The sequence below is a fragment of the Panthera onca genome, chromosome A1 (assembly GCF_046562875.1).
Source record: "Panthera onca isolate mPanOnc1 chromosome A1, mPanOnc1 haplotype 2, whole genome shotgun sequence".
In the NCBI taxonomy this organism is placed as follows: Eukaryota; Metazoa; Chordata; class Mammalia; order Carnivora; family Felidae; genus Panthera; species Panthera onca.
In genome coordinates this window covers 91,303,725-91,314,193 of record NC_138339.1, presented here as the reverse complement: position 1 = coordinate 91,314,193, position 10,469 = coordinate 91,303,725, and the positions used below count along the sequence as shown (strand labels likewise).

General features: G+C 33.4%; 1 long non-coding RNA gene across 1 annotated transcript in view; it reads right to left on the bottom strand.

Annotated features, from left to right (window-relative positions):
• Positions 1 to 543: 543 nt before the first annotated feature.
• Positions 544 to 10,469, bottom strand: part of LOC132681205 (uncharacterized) — a 48,449-nt gene continuing 38,523 nt past the window's right edge. Inside the window, exon 4 of the long non-coding RNA XR_009610944.2 lies at positions 544 to 605. This is a non-coding gene — a long non-coding RNA (uncharacterized LOC132681205). The remainder of the gene's footprint in view (positions 606 to 10,469) is intronic.

Sequence of the window (10,469 nt, the reverse complement as noted above, 5' to 3'; positions counted from 1 at the left end):
TTCTTTTTTTTTTAATTATTTTTAATGTTTATTTATTTTTTAGAGAGAGACAGAGCACGAGTGGGGGAGGGGCAGAGAGAGAGGAAGGCACAGAATCTGAAGCAGGCCCCAGGCTTTGAGCTGTTAGCACAGAGCCTGACTTGGGGCTCAAACTCACAAACCATGAGATCATGACCTGAGCCGAAGTCAGACACTTAACCAACTGAGCGACCCAGGCACCCCCAAACTCCATTCTTTACAGATATCCTATTTTAAAGAAATGACAAAACACTATTCTTTCACGTTTTTTCTTTAAAAAGATATGTGATTTAAATTTATTGTTTAAGGAGATATTTTAGTTGCTACTTAAGCTAAATATCCATATATATTAGGTACATCACATATATATATATGTGTGTGTATATATATATATATATATGCTAATTGTATAATATATATATATGTGCTAATTATACCAATAGCACAAACACACAATACATTTATAGACTCCATATGTATAGAAACCTGGATTTGTAAAAAAATAAATGTATTTGATAGAGAACTTACAGAATAGGCAGAATTTATTCTGTAGGTGTCTTTGTTTCTTCTTGTTGTTTTCAGTTGACCTATGAATACATAAAGAAATGATTCAGACCAAGCAAATAAAAGGGTACAATAGCTTTGATTGATAGTAACACATAAATATATATGGTGATATTATCTCTGCTTGTACATTAGCCCAAATAAACTTTGGTATCCCTTTGGAAATAAGTAACACAAACTTTCTAGAAATACATTTTCAAAAACAAGACACATGAGAAATTACGGTAGCTATAATGTAAAGCAGTTTACTTGAAACATGACTGTATATATAACTCTAATGTATTTATAAATTTCAAATATTATATACATTATTTTACTAGTCTTTACAGAGACATTAATAAGAAGGAAGAGATTTGTTCTTATCTATATAGCTAGTTAAGCAGTTGCTTCCTGAATAAAGATTTGTTCTTTTCCACTACCACGTTTTATAGAACAGTTTGAAAATACTCACGGTGCCATGCCAATTATGTAAAAATCTCTATAGAGGTAAATCACCCCATTAATTTATATCATTAATGAAAGTAAATTATAAATAATGGCATACAGAAATTTTATTTCTCTAATTCAATGAAGTTTACTGAATACATACATCATCAACCTAATTTTAAAAAAAAAAATTTTTTATGTTTATTTGTTTTTGAGAGACAGAGACAGACTGCGAGCAGGAGAGGAGCAGAAAGAGAGGGAGACACAGAATCCGAAGCAGGCTCCAGGTTCTGAGCTATCAGCGCAGAACCTGATGTGGGGCTTGAACTCATGAACTGTGAGATCACAACCTGAGCTGAAGTTGGATGTTTAACCCACTGAGCCACCCAGGTGCCCCATCAACAACCTAATTAAGATGAAGAACACTTCCATCGCTCCAGAGAATTCCTTCATGTGACCAATACCCCTTGGAAGTCGATGTTATTATTTCAGTCACCAGAAATCAGTTTTAAAATTTGTTACAAAATTTAGTATAAATGAAACAATACATTGTATATTATTATGCATATGATTTCTCTTAATAAACTAAGGTTTTTGAGACTAATCATTCTTTTTGCATATTTTGGTATGTTTCTTTTAAACTGTTGAGTAGGATTCCACCATATAAATCTAGAAAAAATTTATCTCCCCATTCGTTAGTTGATGGATATTTGGGTTGTTTCCACTTGTAGGTTATTAAAACCAACCTATAATGCATATTCGTTTAACGTTTTATTAATTCTACTTAATTTGTCTTTAATTTTTTACTATATTCTGCTTTTTAAGTTAGAAATTTAGAAAATGGATTTTTTTAATGTTTTTAATTTATTTCTTCTTTTATTTATTTTGACAGAAAGATAGTGATTGTATGAGCAGGGCAAAGGCACAAAGGGTGAGGAGAGAGAGAGAATCTCAAGAATCCTGATAGCACAGAGCCTGACAGGAGGCTGGATCTCATGAACCATGAGATCATGAACTGGGCCAAAATCAGGAGTCAGAAGTTTCACCAACTTAGCCACCCAGTCGCTCCCAATTTTTTTTTTTTTAATAGAAGCACTTATACTAAGAAAATTCCTTTTAACACTGTTTTCACCACATCCCACAAAAAGTAATATACTGTATTATTATTATTCAGTTGAAAATAATGTCCCTTGTGGTATATATTTTAACCTAAGGGATATTTATATGTATGTGGCTTAAGTTTTCAAATACATGAATATCTTACTTTTTGTTAATAATTACTAATTTTGTTCTGTTTGGTCACTGAATATGTACTCCATAGGATAGCAATTTTTTTGAAATTTTTGAGACTAACTTTATGGCCTACCTTATGGTTATTTTGTTGAAAATTCTATGTTTACCTTAAAAATATGTATTTTATTGTTGGATGATGTGTTCTAAAAATGTCAATTAGGGCACTTGTAATGAGCACAGGGTGTTGTAGTAAAGTGTTGAATCACTATATTGTACATTTGAAACTAATATTACATTGTATGTTAATTAACCGGAATTTAAATAAAATCTTTTTTTTAAGGACATTTGTTTTTAGTGTTGTTGAAATCATCTAGTTCCTTACCAATTGTTCTGAATGTTCTATATGGCTACTTATGATATGCATGTTTTACCTATTAAAAATAACTTCCATATTTTGGAACTAGGATTGTACATATATCTCTTTTTCTTTTATGTTTTTGCTGTATCATTTTCCTAACTTTGATTTTGAGTACCACCTGCTTCATTTCTGATATTTGTTATTTGTGTTCTTTTCCTGATAAGCATGTCTAGATGTTGGTAATAATATTCTGAAGGATACAACTATTCTATTCACTAATTTTCCTTATTTTCTCGTTTTTACAGATTTTGCTTTTTTAAAAATTTTTTCTACTTTAAGTTTCTTTTTTTAATTTAACTTTATTAAAAAGTATTTTAGAGCAATTTGGGGTTCAGAGCAAAATTTAGAGAAAAGTACAGAAATTTTCCATGTATATAAGCATAGCCTCCCCAAGTACCAAATCCCCCACCAGAGTGGCACATCTCTTGCAAATGATGAACTGACAATTGACACATCAAAATCAAAGTCCATACTTTATATAAGACTTTATTCTTGGTGTTGTACATTCTATGGGTTTGGACAAACGTGTATCATGTAGCCAACAAATAGTATCATAAGGAATAGTTTCACTGCCCTAAAAATCCTCTATGTTTCACTACTCATCCCTTTATTTCCCCCTTAACACTTGGCAACCACTGATCTTCTTACTCTCTCCATATTTTGCCTTTTCCAGAATGTCATTGAATCAAATTACACAATTTGTAGTCTTTTCAAGATTGGCTTCTTCCACTAAGTAATATGCATTTAAGTTTATTCCATGTCTTTGCATGGCTTGATAACACATTTTTTTACTGCTGAATAATATTCTATTGTTTGAATGAACCAGAGTCTAGTAATCCATTCACCTACCACAGAACATCTTGGTTGCTTACAAGTTTTTGCAATTATTATGTAAAAAAAATATGTTTATTTATTTTTGAGAGAGATAGAATGCGAGTGGGTTAGGGGCAGAGAGAGAGGGAGACACAGAATCTGAAGCAGGCTCCAGGCTCCAAGCTGTCAGCACAGAGCCTGATGCGGGGCTTGAACTCACAAGCTGTGAGATCATGACCTGAGTTGAAGTCGGACGCTAGACCGACTGAGCCACACAGGCGCCCTGAGTTTTTGCAATTATGAATAAAGATGCTACAAATATTTCTGTGCAGTTTTCTGTGTGGACATAGTTTTCAACTCTCTTGGGTAAATACTAAGAAACACAACTGCTGGTTTATGTTGTAAGAGTATATTTAGTTTTGTAAGGAACCACCAAACTGTCTTCAAATTAGCTATACCATTCTGCATTACCAATAGCAATAAATGAGAATTGCTGTTGCTCAATATCGTGGCCAGCACGTAATGTTGTCATTTTTCTGTATTTTTGTCATTCTAACACGTATGCAGTGGTACTTGATTATTGTTTGAATTTGTATTTCCCTGAAGACATATGATGTGGAACATCTTTTCATGTGTTTATTTGACATCTGTATGTCTTACCTGGTGAGGTGTCTCTATAGGTTTTGGACCATTTTTTAATCAGGCTGTTTGTTTCCTTACTGTTGAATTTTAAGACTTCTTTGTATATTTTGAATAACAACCTGTATCAGATATATATTTTGCAAATGTTTTCTTTCAGTCTGTAGCTTGCCTTTATTCTCTTGATATCTTTTGCAGAGCAGAATTTTTAATTTTAATGAAGTCTAGCTTAATTCTTTATTTCATGGGTTGTGGCTTTGGCGTCCTAATGTCATTATCTAACACAATATCATCTAGATTTTCTTCTATATAATTTCTATGAGTTTTATAGTTTTTGTTCCACATTTAGGTCTATGATGCATTTTTTAAAGATTTTATTTTTAAGGAATCTCTGCATCCAATATGGGGCTCAAAACCGCAACCCCATGATTAAGAGTTGCATGCTCCACTGACCAAGCCAGCCAGGCATCCAGGTCTACAATCCATGTTGAGTTAATTTTTTATAAAGTGTGTAAGGCCCGTGTCTAAATTTTTTAAGCATATTCATGTTCAGTTGTTCTATCACTATTTGTTGAAAAGACTATCTGCTCCATTGTACTGCCTTTGCAACTTTTTCAAAGATTAGTAGACTATATTTCTCCCTCAATATTGTGTTGGCTATTCTGAGTCTTTGCCTCTCCACATCAACTTTAGAATCAGTTGCTCAATGTCTACAAAACAATTTTCTGGGATTCTAACTGGGATTGCATTGAATCTATACATCAATTTTTAATGCACTTATTGATATGATATGATTTTTCTTTGTTTAGTCCATTGATATGATGGATTACATTAATTTTCAAATGTTGAATAAGCTTTGTATAACTGGAATAAATCCTTCTTAGTCAGGTGCATAATTTTCTCATAAATTATTGGATTCAATTTGGAAATAGTTGGTTCAGGATTTTTTTCACCTATGCTTATGAGAGGCATTGATCTAGTTTTATAATGTTTTGTCTGATTTTGGTGTTAGGCTAATGCTGGCCTTGTAACTTGGCTTAGGGAGTATTCCTTTCATATATATCCTTTGAAAAAGATTGCAGAGAACTGGTATAAATTCTTCCTTAAACAGTTGATAGAATTCACCAGTGATCCTATCTGGGCCTGGTGCTTTCTGATTTGGAAGGGCATTAGTTATTAACTATACTTATTTAATAGACATAATATAGTTAGATCATCCATTTATTCTTGTGTGAGTTTAGCAGAATGTGTATTTCAGAGAATTAGTCCATTTCAACTAGGTTATCAAATAGCAGGAATAGAGTTGTTCATAGTATTCTTTTATTATGCTTTTCCCATCCATGAGTTCTATAGTGAACTTTTATTTCTGTTATTAGTGATTTGTATTCTCTCTTAGCCTGGCCAGAGAATATCAATTTTATATTTTTCAAACAGCCAACTTTTGGTTTTGTTGATTTTCTCTATTGATTTTCAGGTTTCTATTTTACTGATTTCTACTTTTATTCTTATTATTTCTTTTCTTCTTTGAATATAATTCACTCTCTTTTTTCTAGTGTCCTAAGGTAAAATCTCAGATAATTTTAGATATTTTAGATCTTTCTCTTCTTTAAATTTGCATACAATGCTATAAATTTCCCTCTACGCACTACTTTCACTGCATCCCACACATTTTGGCAAGTTGTGCTTTCATTTTCAGTAGTTCAGTGTGTGTGTGTGTGTGTGTGTGTGTGTGTGTGTAGAGAGAGAGAGAAATTACAGATTACTTTTTTAATTTGTTCAGAATTTTTAAAAATTTAAATCCAAGTTAGTTAACATATAGTATAATAATGATTTCAGGAATAGAATCCAGTGATTCATCACTTACATATAACAGTGCTCATCCCAACAAGTGCCCTCCTTAATGCCCATCACCCATTTAGCCCATCCCCCACCCAACATCCTACCAACAACCCTGTTTGTTCTCCGTATTTTAGAGTCTCTTATGGTTTGTCTCCCTCTCTGTTTGATCTTATTTTTGCTTCCCTTCCCCCATGTTCATCTGTTTTTGTTTCTTAAATTCCACATATGAGTGAAGTCATATATTTGTCTTTCTCTGACTGATTTATTTTGCTTAGCATAATACACTCGAGTCCCATCCACGTTGTTACAAATGGCAACATATATATAGGTATAGATAGACAGATACACACATATCACATCTTCTTTATCCATTCATCAGTCGAAGGACATTTGGGCTCTTTCCATATTTTGGCTTTTGTAGATAGTGTTGCTGTAAACATTGGGGTTCATGTGCCCCTTTGAATCAGCATTTTTATATCTTTTGTATAAATACTTAGTAGTGCAATTACTGGGTTGCAGGGTAGTTCTATTTTTAACTTTTGAGGAACCTCCATACTGTTTGCCAGAAGGGCTACACCAGCTTGCATTCCCACCAACAATGCAAAAGAGATCCTCTTTCTCTGCATCTCGCCAAAATTTGTTGTTGCCTGAGTTGTTAATGTTAGCCATTCTGACAGGTGTGAGGTGGTATTTGTGTGGTTTTAATATGTATTTCCCTGATGATAAGTGATGTTGAACATTTTTTCATGTGTCTGTTAGCCATATGGATAAATTCTATGGAAAAGTGTCTATTCATGTCATCTGCCCATTTCTTCACTGGATTATTTGTGTTTTGGGTTTTGAGTTTGATAAGTTCTTATAGATTCTGGATATTAACCCTTTATCAGATATGTCATTTGCAAATACCTTCTCCCATTTCATCAGTTGTCTTTTAGTTTTTCTGGTTGTTTCCTTCTCTGTGCAGAAGCTTTTTATTTTGATGAGGTCCCTGTAGTTCATTTTTGCTTTTGTTTCCCTTGCCTCCAGAGACGTGTCAAGTAAAACGTTGGTACAGCCACGGTCAAAGAGGTTGTTCTCTGTTTTCTCCTCTAGGATTTTGATGGCTTCCTGTATTATGTTTAGGTGTCTCATCCATTTTGAGTTTATTTTTGTGTATGGTGTAAGAAAGTGGTCCAGGTTCATTCTTCTTCATGTTGCTGTCCAGGTATCCCAACACAATTTACTAGAGACTGTATTTTTTCCACTGGATATTCTTTCCTGCTTTGTTAAAGATTAGTTGGCCATATGTTTGGGTGATCCATTTTTGGGTTCTCTATTGTGTTCCATTGATCTATGTGTCTGTTTTTGTGCCAGTACCATACTGTCTTGATGATTATCACTTTGCAATCATACTTGAAGTCTGGAATTGTGATGCCTCCAGATTTGGTTTTCTTTTTCAACAATACTTTGCTCTTTGGGGTCTTTTTTGGTTCCATACAAATTTTAGAACTGTTCCTTCTGGCTCTAAAGAATGTTGGTGTTATTTTGATAGGGATTGCACTGAATACGTAGATTGCTTTGGGTAGTATTGACATTTTAACAATATTTGTTCTTCCATCCATGAACATGGACAGTATATTTTTCAATGTCTCATGAGATTTCTTCTTTTATGTTTACATAATTTAGAAGTTTGTCATCTAATCTCAATATAATTTGGGATGTTTCACGTTATCTTTCTATCATTGATTACTAGTTTAATTATATTGTAATCTGAGAGCAGACATTGTATGATTTATACTCTTTTATATTTTTTAATGTATGTTTAGGGGCCAGAAACTCTATCTTGGTCTATGTTTTTGTGAGCTCTTCTTTATTTTATATTTATATTTATTTTTATTCACTCTTATTATTATGTAATACCCCTCTGTAACTCTGATAATTTTCTGTTTTGAAATTTGCTCTATTGAAATTCATATAGTTGCCCCTTTTATTAGTGTTAGCATGTTTCTCCATTCATTTATTTTATTATTTGTTATTTTTATTTTTTTAATTTATTTATTTTGAGAGAGAGAAGGCATGAGCAGGGGAGGGGCAGAGAGAGTGGGAGACGAAGAGAGAGAGAATCCCAAGCAGGCTCCATGCTGTCTGCACACAGTCGGATGTGGGACTCTGAGCTGAAATTGAGAGTCAGACGTTTAACCGACTGAACCGCCTGGGTACTCCTCAATTCATTTACTTTAAATCTATGTGTATATTTATACTTAAAGTGAGTTCTTATAGATAAGATAGAGTTGGGTGTTATTTGATTCATTCTGATCATCTCTGTCTTTTTACATGGTGTATTTAGATCTCTGAAGTTCAAAGTTACTATTGTATATTTGGAGTAATATTTATCTACTGTCTTCTATTTGTTGCTCTTGTTCTTTGTTCCAAATTTTGTTTCACACAATTTTTCTGCATTTTTTTGGTTTTCACTGAATATTTTATATAATTCTATTTTCTCTTCCCTCTTAGTATATCGGCTATACATTTTTTTTTTTAGTGGTTGCTCTAGAGTTTGTTATATGCATTTACAATGAATCCGAGCCATCTTTCAGAAAACATTACACCACTTCATGTGCAGTCTGAGTACCTTATAATAACCAAATAATTCTAATTCTTCCCTCCTATCTCTTTTTTTTTTTCTGGTATTTATTTCACTTATATACAATCATTTGTACACATATATACGTAAGTATACATAATCAAATATACTGATGCTATTTTAACTTGAACAAATTCTTACCTATTAGGTCAATTAAATTTTATTTTTACTTATTCCTTCCTCAGTGCTCTTTATATCAATTCACATCTGATTTATATTAATTTGCTTCTCTATAAAAATTTCTTTTAATATTTCTTGCAAACCGAGTCTACTGGCAATAAATTCCTTAAATTTTTGTCTGAGAAAATCCTTCCATCCCTTCACTTTTGAGGCATAATTTCAGAGTAGTCACTCTTGCAGGTGACTATTTTTTCCCCCTCTCATCTGCTTTATCTATCAGAACTCTTAGCATAACAGTCATAGCTGTTTTAAAATCCCAGACTGATAACTCCAACATCCCTTCCATGTCTACATTTCTTTTTTTTTTAAATATGAAATTTATTGTCAAATTGGTTTCCATACAACACCCAGATCTCATCCCAAAAGGTGCCCTCCTCAATACCCATCTGTCTCTTTAAACTATTTTACTTTTGTTTGTTTGTTTTGCCTGTTAGTATGTCTTGTAAATGCCTTGGTAGCCAGACATGATGTACTGGTTAAAAGAAACTACTATAAATAGGCCTTTAGTAATGGGGTGGAGGGTGTGGGGTAGACAGATGTTATAATCCTATAATTTTGGTTTCAGTCTTTTCATTAGTCTATGCCTCTGGACTGTGAGTTTTACAACTACTTCTGAGTTCCTCCACCCCCACTCCTCCTTTGGTGGTACTGGATTACTAGAGTGGTCTGGAGTTGGATGTTTCTTTTCTTCCAATGAATTAGGCTCTGAAAAAACCCAAGGAGATTAGTAGCTGGCTGACTAGTTTCTCCTGAGGAATTTTTTATTAAGAAGAGCAGGGTGCTCTGGCATATTTCAAAATCATTCCTGTTTCCTTCCACCTGATGTAAACAGGAGGCTTTTTTTTCTCCAACATAGGGATAACTTGTGTTATTATACTTCACATTATTGTGTTTCACAGAGAGTGCATTTTTCTTCCAAATTGAAGATTAGTCATAACCCTGTGTCAAGTCCATCAGTGCCTTTTTTCCAAAGTATTTGCTTATTTTATGTCTCTGTATCACAATTTGGTAATTCTCACAATATTTCAAGGTTTTTATTATTATATTGGTTATGGTGATCTGCAATCAGTGATTAAAATTTTCCAACAGCTCAGATAATAGCATTTTTAACAATAAAATATTCTTAAATTAAGGTAAATACATTTTTTTAGATACAAAACTATTGCACACTTAATAGACTAGAGTACAGTGTAAACATACATTTTATATGAACTGGGAAACCAAAAAGTTAATCTGACTTGTTACTTGTGATATGCACTCCATTAGAGTGGTCTTAAGCCAAACTTGCAGTATCTCTGAGGTATGCCAGTATTTATAGTGAGAAAATGGCTGAACTCTTGGAGGTAAAATTCACAAAGCACAGGGTCCCTCTATGACTGGAGTTTTTAACTCTCAGAGCTGTCCACACTGAGCCTCCAGAGATTTGTCAATTATAGTTCAGGTTTCCCACTGTCATGGGGTGTATTGGTTCCTGCAGATGTTTCTCGACCAAGATGTTGTGATCCTCTGTATCCATTTGTCTGTTTCTCCATATAGGGGAGCAGTGGCTTCCCTGTGACTTCATTTCTCTTAAGAACCTAAGATTTGTTCACTTTTCAATTTGTTTAGCATTCTACTCATAAGAAGAGAGGGGCAGCTACATGCTGAACTGGAAAACCTGTCCCTTATTTAGTTTCTTGAAGTGGACACTAAAGGACAAACCATTTATTTGAACTA